At 40.3% G+C, this 21,055-nt stretch overlaps 1 protein-coding gene across 6 annotated transcripts in view; it reads left to right on the top strand.

The window, feature by feature from the left end:
* The first annotated feature begins 10,450 nt into the window (after window positions 1-10,450).
* Window positions 10,451-21,055, top strand: part of RALGPS2 (Ral GEF with PH domain and SH3 binding motif 2) — a 163,734-nt gene continuing 153,129 nt past the window's right edge. For all 6 annotated transcript variants that reach the window (XM_086343620.1, XM_086343615.1, XM_086343613.1 and 3 more), the window contains exon 1: window positions 10,451-10,598. The gene's annotated coding sequence lies outside the window, so the exon portion shown is untranslated. The remainder of the gene's footprint in view (window positions 10,599-21,055) is intronic.

Raw genomic sequence — 21,055 nt, 5'->3', positions numbered from 1 at the left:
TCCAAGGCCTTTAAAAGATCTTTTAATTCAAGAAAATAAAATGTCAGGGCTATTAGACACAGGAACAGACGTCTCTTAACATTGCTGGGAAAGACTGACCCAGCTCCTGGCCAACACATACTACTAAAAATGAGTTGAGATCAGAGAAACTGGTATGCGGGGTGGGAATGCTGTAGAGAAAAAGGTGAGGGAGAGTTTAAAACCTTGAAGAGTAGTGAGTTCCCCGTTGCTGGAAGTATTCAAGCAAATATTAGATGGTTGCTTGTCATCTAAAAAGCTATAGACCAGATTTAGGTTACAAAACGATAACTGGAGAAGCTTATAAACATGTTGTGCAACACCTCTTTACTTGCTTCTCATATTTAGGTCTGCCAAAACTTTTAAAAACTGGTAATGCCCCTTTGAGGCTGCGGAGAGATTGTTTACTAACTTTAAATGATTTCCAAAAATTATTAGGGGACATTAATTGGATATGCCCACATTTAAAACTGACTACTGCAGATTTAAAGCCTTTGTTTAATTGCTTAAAAAGTGACCCTAATTCCAGTTCTAAGTTGACTAGTGAGACAGAGTTGGCTCTTGTTAAAGTAGATGAGACTTTAAATGATCAGTTAATTAGGATTAATACTACCAAAAGATGAGATTAAATTATTCTTCCAACAAAACATACACCTACAGGGTGCTTGTGACAAAAAGGCCCATTGGTTCCATCTACCAGTGATCCCAAGAAAAATAGTTTTATCTTATCCTAGCTCAGTGGCACAATTAATTATAAAAGGAGGAAAAAAGAAGTGTGGAACTTTTTAGAGAAAAAAAAAAAAAAAGAGTAGCAAATATAGTAATTCCATTCAATAAGGATCAACTGCAAGTCTTCTACAAAATAGTGATGATTGGCAAGTTGCCCTGATAGATTTCAGGGGTCAAATTTTGTTTCATTTGCCCTCAAGCCCCCACAGTCGTTAAAAGTTCAAAAATGTTAGATTGGCAGTTTGAGGATACCTGTGGAACTTTCCAACCGTATGTAGTTCCTACGCTCCCCTTTACCCTATGGGGGAGGGACGTGCTGTCTCAAATAGGAGATACTCAGAGAAGGGTTTTCTCAATTTCTTAGTTATCAACAGGTGGTACAATTAACAATACTTTATATATTGTTATAAATACGTAATATAAATATATTTGCCTAACTACAGTTTGCCTAATTAGATATGGGTATAAATAAAATATAATAAAGGTATACCTAATTCTATTTATAGATCTATACTTACTTAATTTGTATATAAATCAATATATGTATTATATATATACTGTATAATTAAATGTATATTGCAGTAATATAATGTGTGTGGCTGATATTAATTGGTATGGATTGATGTGCTGTGATGATATATGTTCTGTATGCTGTATAATTATATATGTGTGACATGTATTATTACAGTACATTGGTTTGTGTTGGTTGGTATTGGCTGTGTGTGTGTTGTATTGCTGTAATATATATGAATTGATATATTAATTATAAGATTAATTCAAGTATATTGATTTATATATATTGTATGTCAATAAGTTTATACTTGTTGCCATATATAAATACATTTTACATTTAGGTATATCTGTATACCAAAATGAGATAAGGAGGTTATACATTTATTATTTAAATTTATAGAGACCTAAACTAAACATTAGACCTAAATTAACATATCTCTAAATTTATGTTGTTAAAATGTAAATTTTTAAAAATTTTAAAAATTAAATTGACAACTGCTTGATAATTCCTTTGCAATAAAACCCCCATAGGTGTAATTGGGGTAACCAGACAAAAAATTGGTTTTATAGTAAAACAGTCCCCTAGAGTGGGTCCATCTTCCCCCTCAAACTAAAAATGTAGTGGCTTCTTATCCAGGATTGATAGCTACTTTGATATTAAAGGAAAAAAGCGGAACATTGGATTATTTGGAAAAGAGCCATCAGAAATTGTAATTCCATATAATAAGGAACAACTTGTTGCTCTTCTAATGTTTGATAAAAATTGGCAGATTGCTATAGGAAACTATTTTGGTCAAAATTTTTGCATCATTTACCCTGCATGTTTTGCTGAATTTTATATCCAGACATCCAATTATTTTTCCTGTCAGATGTAAACAATCTCCTATTCCAAATGCTCAGATAGTTTTTACTGATGGGTCAGCAAACGGTAAAGCCTCCATAGTTACTAAAAATCACCAAAAGGTTTTAAAAACACAGGAAACTTCAGCTCAAAGCGCTGAAATAGCAGTCATAGAGGCTTTTGCTATGTTTGCAGATGAGGAATTTAACCTTTATTCTGATTCTCAGTATATTGTCAGGTTGTTTCCACACATTGAAACTGCGGTTTTGCCTGAAAATAAAACTACCATATTTCATTTGTTAACTAAATTACAGCAACAAATTTGGAAAACAAATAAAATATTTTTCATTGGACACATTTGGGCTCATTCCAGATTGCCCGGCCCTTAAAATGCCTTTAATGATTTGGCTAACTTGTTAACCAGAAATACAGTGGCTACTGTGATTGAGGAGGCCAGAGCCTCTCACTCACTTCATCATCAATACGCTACTGCTTTAAGATATCAATTCCAAATTCCCAGAGAGACTGCTCGAGAAATTGTGCGTTCTTGCTTATATTGCCCCACTGTTTATAATAGTCTACCTATGGGAGTTAATCCTCGCGGTCTCAAACCTAACGTACTCTGACAAATGGATGTAACTCATGTCTCTTCATTTGGAAAACTGTCCTTTGTTCTTTAACTGTAGACACCTTTTCTCATGTTATTATTGCAACTGCTCATACAGGGGAAGCAATTAAAGATGTAATACAACATCTCTTTACTTGTTTTTCATATTTGAGCCTGCTAAAAGCTCTGAAAACTGACAATGCTCCTGCGTCTAAGTCTTTTCAGGAATTTTGTATAAAGTTTCAAATTAAACATAATACTGTCATCCCTTATAATCCCCAGGGACAGGCCATTGTTGAAAGAGCGCATCAAACATTAAAAATCCAAATTCAAAAACTAAAAGAAGGGGAGTTTAAGTATAGTTCTCCCCATCAAATCTTGCAACATGCTCTTTTCGTAATAAATATTCTAAATACTGATCTGGCTGGAACTACTGCAATGCTTCGTCATTGGTGCCTGGAGCAATTAAATGCAAAACCATTAGTCAAATGGAAGGACCTCCTCTCAGGACAATGGAAGGGTCCTGACCCATTATTAACTAGCGGTAGAGGATGTGCTTGTATTTTTCCACAGGATGCAGATTCTCCAATTTAGATCCAGGACAGGTTGATTCGCCATGTTGCAGACCCCCAGACATCCAGTTCCCCCATTGCTTCGATCACAAAAGAGGAGCCCGCCTGAAGGGGAGGCAAGATAAACATCGAGATCCCGGCGGGACCGACAGGGCTGCTGCAGCGCGAACTCCAACCAGAAAATAATTCTACTTACTCTGTTTTGGCTTGTCTACCCTCTCCTTATGTTTTTCTCTTTACCAATGATTCTGGAAAACTTAATGTACATGTGACTTTCACTGGTGGACCCAATGTAGTGACTTGTGAACAATGCGTGCTCTCATCTTGTTTAAACCCTCAATATAATGTTTGCTCCTTTATAGTGTTACAATGTCCACCTTATCTTATGATGTAACCACTTATTGATATGTTAACTATAGTCTTGCTATGTTACAACAACTACAAGATTTAATGTGATCACGACGATTTGTGGGCTTTACTTATTTTAGGAATATCAACTTTAATAGCAGCAATTACTTCTGTTACTGTGGCAGCAATATCATTGACTCAACAAGTGCATACTGCCCAATATGTTGATACCATGTCTAAAAATGTTTCTTTAACTCTAGCAACACAGAAAGTTATAGATAGAAAATTGGAGATGAGAGTAGAGGCCTTAGAAGAGGCAATAATGCATATTGGGACTGAGTTACAGGCTTTAAAAGTGAAAATGGCTCTGTCTTGCCACTCTGATTACCGGTGGATATGCGTGACATCTTTAAAGGTAAACGAGACAGATTATGAAGGGGAAAAAATCAAAAATCGTATCTCAGGTGTTTGGAACAGCTCTGACATTGGCCTGGACTTAGGGAAAGTTCATAATCAAATACAGGCCCTGGAACACTGTCGACTGGATTTTACCACCGCTGGAGCAGCTAATGACTTTTTTCTCACCTTCTCTAACTTTATTTCTGGAAAAAACATTCTGTCTAATATCTTTAGTTCTAGTTTTGCTTCTCATAATCATTCTTCCTTGTATTGTCAGGATTCTTCGGCAGAACATTCAAAAGCTCGCGACTGAGCTGCATCTGGCTGTTTTAAGAAATAAAAAAGGGGGAGATGCCGGGAGCCGGCATATTGCATATTGAGTGCATATTGCATATTGAGTGCAGCACTTTTCAGGATCTGGAATAGCTCAACTGGAATTCTATCACTGCAGGTAGCCAGCGTGAGGAACTCCACCCATGACAAAGGTCATGAGGAAGGAGGCTTGGCATACGCAAAGGCGGGATCAAGCCTCAGGAGTCTCCCTGGAAATTCTTGAGCAATCTACCCCCCAAACCAGAGTCTGCCTACTTTCTGCTTTGTGCTTTCACCTACACCTCTGACTTTACGGGGGGCTGTCCCCCACTACCTCTCTGAAAAAAGTTAGCTTACAGCTCCAGTTAATAATTCCTGGGTGTGACAGTGTTTAACCTACAAACTCCTTTGGAAATCCTCTAGCCTGCCTGAATAGGTTTTTCCGGCCTCATGTGATTGTTCGGAGCCTCCCAACTGTGAGAGGCAGGAGATGTCCTAAACTGTCTAAACACAGATTCTTTTGAGTAGTTAAAAGATTGATTAGAAATTGTATTGGTGAAGGGATTTTCACTTGTTGGGCCAATGTTTGCTGCTAAGTTTCCATATCCCTTACCTGCTGTGTCCCTGGCAGTGTATTGATTAATATAATTGGTGTAAATAGTAGCTTTAATGTTTGTAACCTGGGACCCTTGAGTTAATTCTTTTTCTTGTTATAGCCCACCACACCTTTGCTCTGTAGGAATGCAACTTTATCTAATGCTTTTGGAGGGTGGCTCCTGACCAATCACCTTTAGAGAAAAATAAGTTTTCTGAAGAAAAGGTCTTAAAATGTTAACAGGCCTCCGGGCCAGAAGATGATGCAAATCACCTAACTTTTGCATATGCTAAGTTTGCAGGAAGAAAGCCTGGCTTGCTGCCTGACTCTACCCCTTCCCCCATTATCCTCTGTGCATAACTTAAGGTATAAAAACTACTTTGAAAAATAAAGTGTGGGCCTTGTTCACCGAAACTTGGTCTCACCATGTCGTTCTTTCTCTTACCTTCTGGCTGAATTATTCAGCCTCTTTTCTCCACTGAATTTCCTCACTGAGCTATCCTTATTTCAGCCTCTTTTCTCCACTGAATTTCTTCACTGAGCTATCCTCATTCTATTACTCTTTATATCCTTAATTAACGTTTAATTAAGCAGTTGTTTCCTGATCCTCGCCGACGCCGTCCCCGCTTCGAATACCCTGGATCAGCCGGGGCTGGTCCCCGGCATGAATGTGCACACAGGCAATGCTGTAGCAGCAGTACAGCAAGAAGGGACAGCAGGAAGATTGATCATGAGGACTGTCCAGCTCATTTAGACTCAAAGGGGTGCAGGAACATAGTAGGCCATGATTATTTGCTGTAGAATGAAGGGTTCTAAGTACTTCTAAGCTTCTGGGGGCATCCTGGTATCATAGCTTTTGTATTGATATAAGATACCTCTGGGTCATTAGGAATAGGTTAAGCTACACCATATTGTATTAGTTTCAGGCAGAGAAGCAAGTGGTATTTCCGAAAAAAACATCAATACAAGTGGGTTAAATGAAACTTACTAACTAGTACTTGAAGATGAAAACCTCAGTTACTTAGAATATCTAATTATGTTCAATCCCTTGCTGCCCTCTTTCCTTATCCTGTCATATAAATAAGGCATTACTGCAATTGTCATTAAAGTTCATTTGTATTAGTTCATACAAACATTTATTTACATACTAGTTTGTCTCCCCAAGAGTTGTGCCAGGGAGACATTAATCTTCACAAAGTAAATATATCCCTGCTGATCCATACCCTGCAGAGTTGCCCTTATTAGAGGTAGGTCAGTCATAAAATAAGTCCTTACTGGACAGCAAGGAGATCAAACCAGTCAATCCTAAAGGAAATCAATCCTGAATATTCATTGGAAGGACTGATGCTGAAGCTGAAGCTCCAATACTCTGGCCACCTGATGTGAAGATCTGACTCATTGGATAAGACCCTGATACTGGGAAAGATTGAGGGCAGGAGGAGAAGGGGATGACAGAGGATGAGATGGTTGGATGGCATCACTGACTCAGTGGACATGAGTTTGAACAAGTTCCAGGAGTTGGTGATGGACAGGGAAGCCTGGCATGCTGCAGTCTATGGGGTTGCAAATAGTTGAACATGACTGAGCAACTGAACTGAACTGATGTCTTTTGAAATTTGTTGCTCATATTTGAATGGACAGGTGATTATCTCTGTTCTTTGTATCTTATTATCTGTGGCATGTCTCTCTTGATTTGGGAATTGTGGCAGGCTTTTCCAGTAACTTGGTGTCAAGTTTTCTGGAGAATGCCTGTCTATTCCTTCAAACACCTGTGCATTTGAATTTTGAATATGCTACTTTGCCTATACTTTCAGTCAGAACACTGCAAACATAACAGATCTTTTCAAAATGTCCAGCCAATAAATATATTTAAAAAAAAAAGATTAAAGCTTAGGAAAATAACAGAGATACATGTTATTACTGAAATTCTGTTGGTTGTAAAAGAATTAAGTGTTACTGAAATAATAAGCTTTCTTATGCCACCAGTTCGATTTTGTTTTGACAGGTGTAATGACAAGAGTTATTTGTTGATTCTTTTTTACAGTGGTGGTCTCGTCTTTGAAACTGCTTGTTCTACATCTAAATGAGTTCCTTGGCTTACCCCTTGGAAATAAGATTGATGGACAGTAATAAAACTGTTACATAATGCTGGTTGTTCTGAAACTACTTTTAAGCATATTGAATTCTTATTGATTTCTATTTTATATAATGGCATTTCTATTTTATACATTAGTACTTTTTGTTATACTAAGACTTTGTATATTTCTTGTCTTTTGGCAAAAGCAAATGGAAAACATAAAGCAACTCAGAGAATTTAACTGTGATTAAAGATGCTCTTGGAGAAGGCAATGGCACCCCACTCCAGAACTCTTGCTTGGAAAATCCCATGGATGGAGGAGCCTGGTAGGCTGCAGTCCATGGGGTCGCTAAAAGAGCAACTTCACTTTCACTTTTCACTTTCATGCATTGGAGAAGGAAATGGCAACCCACTCCAGTGTTCTTGCCTGGAGAATCCCAGGGGCGGGGGAGTCTGGTGGGCTGCAGTCAATGGGGTCGCACAGAGGACTGAAGTGACTTAGCAAAGATACTCTGATAAAGAAAATTTGCTGTTCTTCCTCTTTGGATGTAAAAAGTCACTGTTTCATTTGCATATCAATGAATAGGAAAGGATACTGACTTCCTAAAATAATTTCCAAGCTATGGAAAAAAAAGAACCAGACATTGAGAGTGAACTTTTTCTGTATTTTTATACACAAATTCTCAATCTTAACGAAATTTGGACTTTTGGAAATTTGAACTTAACACAACTCTAAAGGTTAATAAAATTACTATTTTACAGGTTATCAACATGAGAAACAGATTTTGAGTGATTATGCCAAACTCAGAAATTCAGTATGTTAGAATTTAGTATCTCCATGGCCTAGCTTCATGAGTCACAGGACTTCTTCTCAAGTCCAGATGAAAACTTCACTGCTTTTACAGTAAATTTTAAAAGATTATTGGTAGATATAGGAAGACAGGCTCATTTGTTTTTATGAAACTCTCCTAGTTTTATTCCTAACTATGGAAAGCAATCAAAACCTTTGTAGGTGTGAAGGGAAGAAATGAGATCTGAGTCCTGTTTCCTGAAAGCCCATTTCTTTTTCTCAATCAACCCCACCAGGTGAACAGTACAGAGTAAAGGCTTTTACAATAAGCCTTTGTCATTGCACAAGTCGGATAGTGTGGTGCAGGCAGTTCCGAGGTTGGGTGATTCCGAGGCTGGAGAAATCCGTTTCAGCTATCTCATGCAGAGTCAATACTGTCCATGGAAAATGGAAAACTTTGGGGAATTACAGCAGATTCTAGCTCAGATCTTTTCTGCAGGAGCTGGGTAATGTCCACACTGAAACCACCAGCGGGTAGGAAATGAGGATCCCCACTGGGTTCATATCACTCATCATTCCCTCCAGGAAACAGGAGAGAGAGTGCCGGTCTGCCTCACCTGAGAACATTGGGAATAAAAGATACACAGTGTGTGGCCTGACTGCTGGTAGAAGTGGGACAGTTTCCGCAACAGACACTGGCAATGCTACGTCTCAGGCCAAGGGAAGGTCCTGCCAAGGTGAGAAAATATATAGCAGCTCCTGAAAGCTTCCCACATGTACCTGGTACTTGAAGTTATCTCCCCATGTGGATACTGGATGTATGAAGTTCAACTTCTGGCTGTTGGTTCCATTGCAAAGGCTACTATCAGAATTTTCTCTTTTATGAGTCACACTATGTTGAGCAAGGAGAAACCCTAATCAAAATTTAAAGTTATTACAATTACACAAACTAAAATTCCCTGTTGTTCCTCAGTCTTCCTATTTTTCAAAAGCAGTGATAATGGGATTTATATATGCAGATCTATATTGTTGAATTATTACTGTGGGCACATAACCTTTTCCTTACTCTCTTAACAATTTAAGAAGATTAAAGATTTACCCAACTAGAAGGATTTTTCCTCCAAATGCTAGTTCTGTTTGCCTATTATTTTTTGGAACTTGAAGCAATTAACATCTGTGGAAAAACTTTCTTTACACATCACACATTCTCCCCTTTTCACCATTAGTCTGCTCTACTTTCCCTTGGTCTATTCTCATTTGACAGTTTGGTTTCTTTGCTTCTCCTAGTGATTTCATCATGATTTTTTTTTTTTTAGGACTTTCTTTGAAAGTAAATGAAATAAAAATGAAAAGAACATGAACTTTACCTATCCTTTTTTTGTTTGCTCTTTAACAACTTTGGGTGTGGAGAAGGGGGCGGGGAGGTGCTTTAAAGAAGTAACTCTATTTAAGAGGCAAGAGTTGAAGGGCATTCTAGCTTCCCTAACTAGAGTGAAGGGCAGTCATTGGAGAAAATAATTAGCATCCTACAATATATACGATTAATCTGTTCTGTTTAGGGGTAATTAGAGAGGAAAGAAAGTAAATGGGAAGGATTTTGTCGCTTTCCTGTTTTATGGGCAACGCTGGTTCACAGTATTCCTTTCACATTCTACCATACATTGCCTGGAGAGAGAGAGGCAGATCATCCAACAAACCATCCATTTCTAAATGGTCTAATGATAGCATATACAAAGGTGGATCACCTTCCATTTATAGTCAGACTGCATCAAATGGTGCTAATTCTAAATAGGCCACCCGGTATAGTGCACCCTCCGAAACAACACCCTTCCGCTGTTTAACGAAATCCATTCCTTTTTTATTCACAGGAAATATTTAATATTCCAGAATCTTGTTCTTGGATTCAACGTGAAAATATTGCTCACCTGAAACTCATCAATCTGAGACCCAAGGGATGCCAAAGTCCCTGTCATCTGCTCATTAAGCCAAGGGCATCACACAAAGGCCTACTTCTAACACCTCCTGAATCTTAATGAGAGAGAGTATTGATCTCTACAATTTATGATCCTACGGCAGTGGGGTGGCTTTTCACACGTGGAACCTCCTCACTTGTGCTCAATGACTTCGAAAAACACCTCTAGCGCGGGCTGGATATAGTATCCGCGAGCCGAGGGTTTTCTCGGTTTCTTCGTTCTCTGGCCTTAAAGGTAAGGTGCCGGGCGCTGAAAGAGGCGGCCACCGCAGCGGATTTCACCGCGGAGGGCCGGGCGCGGGGAGCCGGTGGCCCAGCTGCTGCGGAGGCCCCACCTGTGCGTCCCTCCAATCCTTCCCTGCCCCCTCGTTTGGCTGGTAGCGGCCCCTCCTTCCGGCGGGCTCGAGGCGGAGGGACTGCGGCTGTGGGCGCGCGCCGCGGCCCCGGGCCTCCGGGGACAGTTGGGCTCCGCCCGGCAAAGGAGCCGCTGGCGGGAGCGCGCGCCGGGAAGACCCCCGCCGGCCGCGACGCTCGGGGCCCGCGCGAGCGCGCTCGGTTGGTGCACGAGCGCGGCTCCGCCCCGCCTGCTCGGAGCGCGCCCCCGCCCGGCCCGCTCTCCTCCCCCACCCGCGGCGCGGACGGGGTGGATCCAGCTCACTCCCCTCCCCCGAGCGGCCGCGGCGGCGGCCGGCGCTGAATGAGAGACGCAGACTGCTCCGGTCGCTGAGCGCTACCCTAGGCGGCGGCGGCGGCGGCGGCAAAACGGCGGAACGCGAGGCCCGCGCCGTCCTTCCAACCTCCGAGGCGTTTGCCGGGGCTGCACAGGTCGGTGCCTTCGCCGCGGGCCTGGAGCGGAGTCTCGGTGGGCGGTGCGGGGGAGGGAAGGTGGGTGCGCTGCGACCCTAGAGCGGCGCGGAGCCGCAGCAGCGGCGGCGGCATCGCGGGGAATGGCGGCGCCTGGGGCGCTGCGGTGTGTGTCGTTCGCCCGGCCGCGGGCCCCGGGACTGCTCGCCCTCGTCGAGAAGAGGGGGTTGCGGGGCTTGGGCTGAGGGAGGAGGGGGCTGGAACCCAGGGCCGCGCCTCCCTCGGCAGCTCGCTTTCGGCGTCAGGAGGCGGCCATGGGGTCCCCGCTCCGGCTCCCTGTCCTGCGGCCGGGGGTCAGCCCGTCTCGCCTCCCCTCGCTTCTCCCCTGGGTGGCGGAAGCCCCCGGCCTCCGCCCGCGCTGCCTTGGCGCCCAGCGGCACCTCAGCCTCTCTTCAGGTGAGCGGAGCCGGGGCTCCGGGAGCCGGAACCCGCCGAGGCGGGCCACACCCCCTCCCCAGCCCTCGCAGCTGCGCCTCAGAAGCCCGGCCGCCCGGCTGGCCGCCTTGCGGACCCGCACTCTCGCGGTCAGGGTGACCTGTTGCGGAGCGGCCAGCAGCCCGAGTCGCCCGCCGACTCGGACCCGGAGGGACCGGTCTTGCGCTGGCCCCGCGCGGCGGGACGCGGGGCCGGCGCCGCTGCCGGAGATCGGGTGTGCTGTACTGCTAGGAGCGGGCGTACTGAAAAAATAAAAAATAAGAGGTTCCCCCAGGGGTCTGATCAAACACTTGCAGAGCGGGGATATCTGTCTGCAAATATCCGGGATTCCATTGCAGTATCGGATTAGGTAGGCTCATAAACACCATGCTTTGGAGGTGATTTGAGAGAAACCTGAGCCAGGAGTGAGGAGCTGTTATCTGTATCTGGAAAATAACCTTAAACCTGTGCTGAGCTAAATTATGCCCCCATCAAAGCTCTTTTCCTGTAGCTGTATGTTGTGTAGACGCAGTCCAGTTTCACTGTACGTGGGCGTGTTTGGGAAGAAGCTGCGAGCTGATAGGAGGTACCTTAGTACAAATGTTAATTTGTTTTACCCAGGAGGGTTGAGGGAGGAGGAAGAAAGGGCGCTGATGTTAGCTGTGGAGGAGGGGGCCATTGAAACACTAAATTTCTGTTGAAGAAAGCTCTGAAAAGAAATACAGAGTACCTGGCCTTTAAGATGGTTAAGAAGGAAATACAGTCAGCAGTTAATTGAGCTTTATCTTTTACATGCCCAGGATTTTAAAATTTCGACACTGTAGTTGCTATAGAGAGCTTTGTTTTCGTACCGGTGTTTGTGAATTGATCTTGGTGTTTTTCTGTATTCACCATCAAGCCAGCTCTGTCTCTTTGAAGATGACCATCAGAATTTTGGGAAACTTTTGGATCTGAGCAGCATAGTATTACAGTCATAGATCATAGCTTGCTGGCTCTAAAAGCCTATTCCATCCAGATAATTATGGTTATACAGTGCTGTAGAATCATAAATAATGTGTGTTACTGTTACTGCTGCATATCTTCCTGGAGACGTTAGAATTATGAAGGATCTTATCCAAACGGTATTATTTTAATAAAAGCCTCTTACTCAAGCTTTGTAGGCATAAAGTTTATCGTCTAGCTTCAAAGATTTGGAAAAGTACTTGTTTTATTAGCTTACAGACCAAATGCAAGGACATTATTTTGAAATGGTAAGATCTACCTTTTTTTTTTTTTTTTCCATTTTATTCCACCTTTCATTCAATTAAGAAATTTGACTTTAAAACACTGAGAATGGAACTCTGGAAATATTGTTCATTTTGCCTAAATCATTCCAGATTGCAATATGCTTTTCTGATACATTCTTTGATTATCAGCAAGAACTGACCAAAATGTCCTGAGAGAAAATATAATTACTTTAAAACTGACCTTGTGGATACTTGATGTTCTTTTATCATATATGTGAGTAGTGTATTTGTGTGTGTTTATGTACCTAGTACATGTCTCTTTCGGTTTAGTACCTGTCATTAGAGCTGAGACAGCAGTTTTTTGTAGTGAATGATGGGTATATGTGTAAGTGAAATTGTTCTGTTGCAGTTTAAGGCACTTTTGTCCAGAGGCCCAGTTTGTACATTCATTCATTCATTCCACACGTTTATTCGTTTTCTACTTGGTGCCAGTTAGTTGCCTAGTTGTTGGTGATACAACAGAGAAAAGGATAGGTCTGTGCCCTGATGGAGCTTAAAGGGTAGGTAGGCAGATTGTCAGATAACACTATTTAGCATTAGTTTACAACTTTAAGAAGTAAAAACTCCTCTGAAGAGTTTTTTTGGTTAAGGATATTTGTTGTGTTTTTCCTTCTAAGGATAGTGGGTATTATTACTGAGTGAACAAAAGCATCAAGACAAGTTATTTTAAAAATACACTGATGTTTATGTACTTTGGGTGTCTGGTTCCCCAAAATAAACACTCTACCTTAAGTCACATGATGCACAGTTTACATGTGGTTAGACAGCTTTATACTTTTGGTTTATATAGTTAAATGAGATGTTTGCTAAAAATATTTTTCTTGGCACTTGTTTTTAAGGGAGTCTAATTCTTTTTTTTCCCTAAATTTTTTAAATCGTTCCCTAAATTTTTTCTTCCTCTGGCTGTGTATGTGTGAGTGGACCAAGGTCCTATTGTTCTTCCTTAGAATGTAATAACTGTTATCGCTAAATCAGAGAATTCTGACGGAAATTTTTCTTTTTAAAATATGACAAACACTGGTATAGTTTGTCACAAATTATTGTTGTCGTTTAGTCGCTAAGTCATGTCTGACTCTTTTGAGACCCTATGGACTATATAGCCCACCAGGCTCTTCTGTCCATGAGATTTCCCAGGGAAGAATACTGGAATGGGTTCCCATTTCCTTCTCCAGGGGATCATCCCGACCCAGGGACCTTTGCAGATCACAAAACTTTTTAATATACTGCTGCTGCTAAGTCGCTTCAGTCGTGTCCTACTCCGTGCGACCCCATAGATGGCAGCCCACCAGGCTCCCCCGTCCCTGGAATTCTCTAGGCAGGAACACTGGAGTGGATTGCCATTTCCTTCTCCAGGGGATCATCCCGACCCAGGGACCTTTGCAGATTACAAAACTTTTTAATATACTGTTGATTCTTAAATATGTTGGTACTTCTTATTTACAGGAGTGCCAGCAATTAACATTGACCTTGTGCGTGTGCTCAGTCACTTTGGTCATGTCTGACAGTTTGTGACACCTGCCAGACTCCTCTGTTCATGAAATTTTCTCGGCAAGAATATTGGAGTAGGTTGCTGTGCCCTCCTCCAGGGGATCTTCCCCACCCAGGGATGGAGTCCCTGTCTCCTGCATTGGCAGGCGTATTCTTTACCATGGAGCCACCGGGGAGGCCCAGAACATTGACCTTATGTAGGTATTATCATCTCCATTTTGAGCTGAGGAAATGGGTTTGAAAATGTGAGTACACCAACGAGCAAGCAGTGAACCTAAACCCAAGCCTTAGCTCTTACTACAGTGTGATGCTCCACCTGGGGAGTGTTGATGGGGGAGCATCCACATCCACTGCTGCAGTTCAGCATACGGTATAGCTGCTAGCCTGCCTTTCCAGAAATTTCTAAATAACTTTTAAACTCTAAACCCAACTGTTAGTTGAGATTTAATTAGACCTGTTTAGAATCTAAAAGTTCTGCTTTTTATTGCTGTATAAAAAAAGACAGTTTGGATCTACTTTTAATGATATAAATGTTTTGAGAATAAGATGTATTAAAATTAATCTTCTTTTCTGAATGTGAAGTTTTTATTGTATAACAACTGTATATAGAATAAAGCAAATAGCTTCACTCAGTTTTCAATAAAAAGATAATTCAGATAGCCTGAAACTCTGGCTTAACCTGAGTGAGATTTCTTGGAGAATAAATTACCCTCTAAATTGTTTTTTGTTGTTTTTTTTTTTTTTTTTTAATATGTCTTACTCCCGTTGGTTTACGGATTTTCTTCAGTGAGAAAATAAAGATTGGACGTGACATATTTCAGTAGCTTGAAATTAATCTGGAGTCCTTCTTGATTAACATCTTGAACTTTTGGTTTAGGAAACCTTTTAACCATGTCATAGGAATAAAAACACTGAAATTTGAAATATGTGGCATCTGCCTATTCTATGGAAAGAAGAAAGTTTGAGTATATATTTAGTGAGTCCCTTTAGTCAGTAATGGCTAGTTAGGGATGTAGGAAGCAGTGTTCATAGGACTCAGCTTGAAGGTGTCTGGCAGCTTATGTGTGCTACCACAGGGAACTTTGATACAGGCTTTTGAATGACACATGGCTTTGGTGTATGAGAGGCTTGAAAATGAAGCCCTCACCTTGAGCTTAATTGATACCCTTCTGTTATTTTGCTTATATGACCTTTTCTCCAAACAGATTTTTCCTTTAGAGCTCTATTTCCTTGTTGTTCATTCTTGGAGAACCCTTTTCTGAAAACCTTGCCTAAAAAGCAGCCCCATCACACTCTACCCTCATCTTTATTTCTCTTCACAACAGTAATTTATCTGACATTAAAGCATATGTTAATTTGCTTATTATCTGCTTCCCTCTGGATATAAGGAGGGACCTTCCTTGAAGTCCTTCACAGGGTCAAAGACTTTACTCGCTGATGTCTTCCTAGCACCTAGAAAAGTGCCTGGCACAGTCAATGCCCAGATAAACTTTGTGGAGTGGTTGAATTAATTGATACTAAATGATACAAAAAACACTAGTTATGTTTCTTGAAAACAACAACACATTAACTTTTGACTTTAAATAATACACCTGTGCAGTTAAAAAGAAAGTTGTACCGTAAGACTTAAAATGAAAACCCCACCCCCTGAATAATTTTCCCTCCCAGGTCCTGCTTTTAGAACAATTATTTTTGATACATTTAGCTGGTTTTTTTTTCTTTCTGATATTTATTTCCATATTTTAAGATATTACTTGTTTTTCAATTTTAGATATCTGTTGGTTTCCTCCTCTGGAAAATGAGTCTATGCTTTAGGGTTCTTAGGCCCGCTGAGCTTCCTCTCCCTTTATCTCCTTAATACAGTCACCTCCTATTACGTTATATCTCCTAATGTAACATATAGTTATGTAACTTGTTGTTTATAGTTTACATTATTATGACTTTGTGTATCTGTTTACTGTTGAACTATGCAGTATTCTATGATTGTATTTCATGGATTTAAAATTTTGGGGGGACTTCTCTGGTGGTCCAGTAGCTGAGACTCTGTGCTCCAGTGCAGGGGGCCTAGGTTGCGTTGCTGGTCAGGGAACGAGATCCCACATGCCACAGCTGAGTTTGCATGCCACAGCTAAGACCTGTTGCAGCCAAATAAATAAATATTAAATTTTTTTTATTTTTTTTATTTTTTTGCTTAGTGTCCTATTTGTCTCCCCCCAACCCCGCCCCCACCAGGAACTGTCTCAGTATGTGCAAACACATCAGATTGATCACTTGATTTTTTTTTTTTTTAATTAGAAATATCTCAGAGTTCCCTGTCCTTATGCCCAAATCAGCACTGGGGCTCTTCACTCTGCTGGGCATCAGCTTGTGATTTCCCTTTGTGACCCTGGGGGTTCTCTTTACCTTTTCCCTGTGTTAGGGTCCATGTTCTCTGGATCCCTGTCCTCCTCTTTCCCTGATTTACCCCTTTGTTTTGGTGAAATACATCCCTCAGTAACTTTCAAGAAAGAGTGTTTGAGGCGGTGAAATTTCTGAGACGTTTGCATTGCTGAAAATATCTTTCTTCTACCCTGACAGCTGGTTGATAATTTGGCCCGCCTCAGTGTGGGATTCTAAACTGAAGTAATTGTCCTTCAGAATTTAAGGGGTGGTACTGTAATTACCTAGCTTCAGGTGGCTGTTGAAAAGCCTTATGCCCTTTCATCATCTTCTTCCTTTCTACGTGACCGGTGTCTGTTGAGATCCTTTCTTGGTCATCAGTCTGTGTCTCTCTTGTCTTCTGTGTCTTGTGTGGGTCTTAGCGCATTTCTTCTGCGCAGGACTCACTGGGCACTTCAGCCAGCAGTGTCTGTATTAGATGAGAGGAGAGGTGATCATCTAGTGGGAGGCTGAGCCAGTTTTTTCTTTGAAGGGCTGAATAGTATTGTAGGCTTTGTGGGCAGTACCATGTGTTACTGCTACTCAGCTTTGCTTTTGCAGCATGAAGCTGCCGTAGACAGCACAGGCACGTGGTTTGCTGACCCCAGTCTGAGCACAGGTGGAAGGATTAGCCGTTGCTTTACTAGGAGTCCGGAGAGAAGACCAGAATTTGCAGACAGACATGATGGTGGTGGCTTGAGGAAGTTCTCATCTGAGGTTTTCTGTTAGTGGATGATAAGCAGGATCATTAGCTGAGAGTGAGGAAGAAAGGTTGTGTGTATCGGAAGTTTGACAAGGGGGAAAGTACATGACACAGTTGTCCATCAAAGAGTGGAAAAGTGAAGAGAATAGAGGAGAGGAATATATTGTGTTGGCTTGTCAGCATTAAGGGCTCACTTACCTGAGAGAGATGATTCTAAATTTCAGGTTCCTGGCTTTAATAGAAATATCTCTAAAATCTCACTAAATATGATATCTTACTAAAGGTCTCCCCCCTCCCCCCACAATCAGGTGAGGTTTTTTAAAATTAATCATCAGAACTATTCACATATAAGTACTGTATACTTATATGTGTGTATGTTTTTATACATACAAACATGACCTATATAACTTCTCATTTGTAGAGAAATGCCAAAAGAAAGTACTATAATTTTTCCCAAATGCATATTTGATTTAGAAATCATTTGCTTATTCATTTTTTAAAAGCCATGGAGCATTTTCTGTGTTCCAGGAATAGTTCTTGGTGCTGGGGATACAGCTGTAAACAAAAATACAAAAACATTTGCCTTTATTACACTTATATTTTAACTAACATCATCGACATTAACAAAGAAAGGAACATTATGCAGAGATGAGAAAATATAATGTTATTAAATGTATTTTTTTCAGCTTTCTTGAGGTATAATTGACAAAATTGTGTAAGACATTTAAAGTATACAGAATGATGATTTAATACATGTTTACATTGTGAAAATGCTCAGCATCATTAGCTGTAAGACAGTGGTCCCCAACCTTTTTGGCACCAGAGACTAATTTTGTGGAAGACAGTTTCCATGGATAGGAGTTGGGGGTGGTGGTTCAGGCAGTAATGTGAGCAGTGGGAAACAGCAGATGAAGCGTCACGCACTAGCCCCCTGCGTGGCCCAGTCCTAACAGGCCGTGGACAGATATCAGTCCGTGACCTGGGGATTGGTATAAGGGAAGTGAAATCAAGCCGTGATGAGATACCCCTTCACATTACTAGAAGGGCTAAAATTTAAAAAGTTTGGTGATGTAGCAAGTATAGGTGTGGATGTTGAGAAATTGGATCCCTCAAACACTAACAGGAATATAAAATTATGTAGCTTCTTTGGAAGATAGTATGGCAGTTCTTAAGGAGATTAAATGTTGAGTTACCATTATGACCCAGCAGTTCTTTCCTAGGTATATACCCAAGGAAGATGAAAGCATGTCTCCATAAAAAAATTGTTCCCAAATGATTATGGCAACATTATTCATTGTAAGGAAAAAAATAGAAATAACACAAATGTCTATCACCCAACAAGTGAATAAACAAAATGTGATATATCCATCCAATGGGATTATTATTTAGCCCTTAAAAGGAGTAAGGTACGATACATGTTATATCATCAGTAAATTTTGAAAATATTATGCTTGGTGAAAGAAGCAGTCACAAAAGGCCTGATATTATATGATTACATTTGTATGAAACATGCAGAACGGGAATCTGTAGAGATAGAAAGCTGATTAGTGATTGCGTGAGGTTGCAGGTAGGGGATGGGAAGGCCTAAAGAGTATAGGGTTTCTTTTTAAGATTTTAAAAATGTGCTACAGTTGACTGCATTGATAGTTCTACATGCCATTGAACTGTATACGTTTTCTTTTTGGCCTCTCCGTGTGGCTTGTCGTATTTTAGCTCCCTTATCAGTGATTGAACGTGAGGCCTTGTCAGTGAAAACTCAGGAGTCCTAACCACTGGACCACAAGGGAAATTCCTGAATTGTGTACTTTAAATGGATAAATTGTATGGTATGTGACCTATATTTCAAAGCTGTTTAAAAAAGCAAGACATGGCAAAAATAATCAGTGATATGAGGCAATGTCATTATATTTAATTGAGAAAAGCAAGTTACAGAGAAAAGTATAAAATATCCCATTTTAATAAAATAGTAAAAATCCAATGTTTATTACAGAGTATAAGTGATCTTGTAAGATTGAAAAATGTTGCACACCAGATGTAAACATTTGTTACCTAGGTGGTCTTAGGTAAAAAAGAGGGAGAGAAAGAAGGGAGAAAATAACTTGAAGGAAAAGGGCTTGATATAGAAGAAAGAGCATTTATAACATAATAAACATAAATCTTGAAAAGAAAATGGTAGTTGTCTATGTGGTGAGATACCAGGGTTTTTTTCTTTTTCTTATTATATTTTTCTGGATTGTTTGATTTATTTTATCAATATAAATATCTAAAACTAAATAAGAAACAATACAAATAAAACATTTATGAAATCTGAAAAAATGCAGCAGTTTGTTTTCCGTAATAGCACCCAACTGGAAACAAGCCAGTTGCCCATCAGCAGAAAAATGTAGCAATAATTTGTGGTATGCTCTATACTGGAATACTATATATCAGTGAAAAAGAAGGAACTACTGCTATACTTAGCAAATATGGGTGAATATCACAAACTATTGATAGACATCAGACACAAAAGAGTATGTTCTGTGTGATCCTCTTTTCTTGAAGCTCAGGAAAAGGTCAAACTCATCTCTGTTGTTGGAAGTCAAAGTAGTGGTTAAGGGTTGGAACTAGCACAGCAAGACTTCTGGAGTGCTGGAAATGCTCTATATCTTTATTTGACTGGTGGTTACATGCACATCTACATAGTAAAAATTCATAAGTACATTTTAGTGTTTATGTGTATCTCAATAAAAAAAGTAAAACACATCAAGCCAGAAAAAAATGAAAAAAATAAGCTTTAAAAAATCTGGTGCTCATGTAAAAAGTCTTTGTATACTTTTAAGGATACTTATATCATTTCCAAAGACAGTTTCTCTCTGCCTTCAGTTTTTTATTAATTAATTTTTAATTGAAAGATAATTGCTTTACATAATTGTGTTGGTTTCTGCCAAACATCAGCACGAATCAGCCATATCTGCCTTCATTTTTAATGGTTGCATCATATCACTTTCTGTGGGTGCATCATAATTTATTTAAGCAGTCTCTCGATGGAACTCTTGGGTTGTTTCTAACTTTTATATACTGTAAAGAGCGGTAGAGTTTGCATTTTTTCTTATACTTCTTCCTGTACTTTTCTGGTCATTTCCTTTTGATGAATTCCTAAAAGGAGGATGGTTTGCTTGTTTGGAGGTTAAGTACATTTGCATTCTTGCCTGTGCCGTATAATTGTTTCTCTGTACTCTCACTGACTTGGTGATTAACTTTACAAACATAGATTTTGATCTGTTATGTAATAAATTCTTATTTTAATTTGCATTTTAAAATATTTTTGGTGAAATTTATATTTTCATGTTTTTGGACATGTAGGCTATAATTTCCTTTTCATATCTTATATACTTATTGCTTGTATTCTTATCTCTTAAAAGTCTTTTAAGCAGGTAAGTCAAATAAACAAAAAATACATAAAGATTAATACACTTAACACCTCAGATAGAAAAAGACAAATAAATACCAAATGATATCACTTACCTGTGAAATCTAAAATATGATACAAATGAACTTATCTGTGAAGCGGAAACAGACTCACAGAGAGAACAGACTGGTGGTTGCCAGGCAGGAGGGTTAGGGGAGGGGTGGATTGGGAGTCTGGGGTTAGCAGATGCAAGCTGTTATATAGAATGGATAAACAAGTTCCTGTTGTATAGCACAGGGGACTATTTTTAATATCCTGTGACAAACCATAATGGAAAAAAAAAGAAAAATACAGTTAACTTGAGAAATGAAACATTACCAGTGCAGTTGAAGCATCCTGTTGCTTAACATTAATAACATGTTAGAGCTCTTCATGTATGAAGAATATTGGTTTTGTTGCTTGTTGTAGACCTTTTCCCTATCTTATTTTCTGTCATATAACTTAGTATTTCCGTGGTGGCTCAGACGGTAAAGAATCTACCTGCAATGCAGGAGACCTCGGTTCAGTCCCTGGGTTGGAAAGATCCCTTGGAGAAGGAAATGGCAAGCACTCCAGTATTCTTACCTGAAGAATCCCATGGACAGAGGAGCCTGGTGGGCTACAGTCCATGAGATTCAAAGAGTTGGATGTGACTGAGTAACTATCTCTTTTTAGAGTCTTT

The sequence above is a fragment of the Bos grunniens genome, chromosome 16 (assembly GCF_055505025.1).
Source record: "Bos grunniens cultivar Pamir isolate PY7600 chromosome 16, Bosgru_T2T1.0, whole genome shotgun sequence".
In the NCBI taxonomy this organism is placed as follows: Eukaryota; Metazoa; Chordata; class Mammalia; order Artiodactyla; family Bovidae; genus Bos; species Bos grunniens.
The sequence above is the reverse complement of the archived record's forward strand: the minus strand, read 5'-3'. Positions and strand labels throughout refer to the sequence as shown.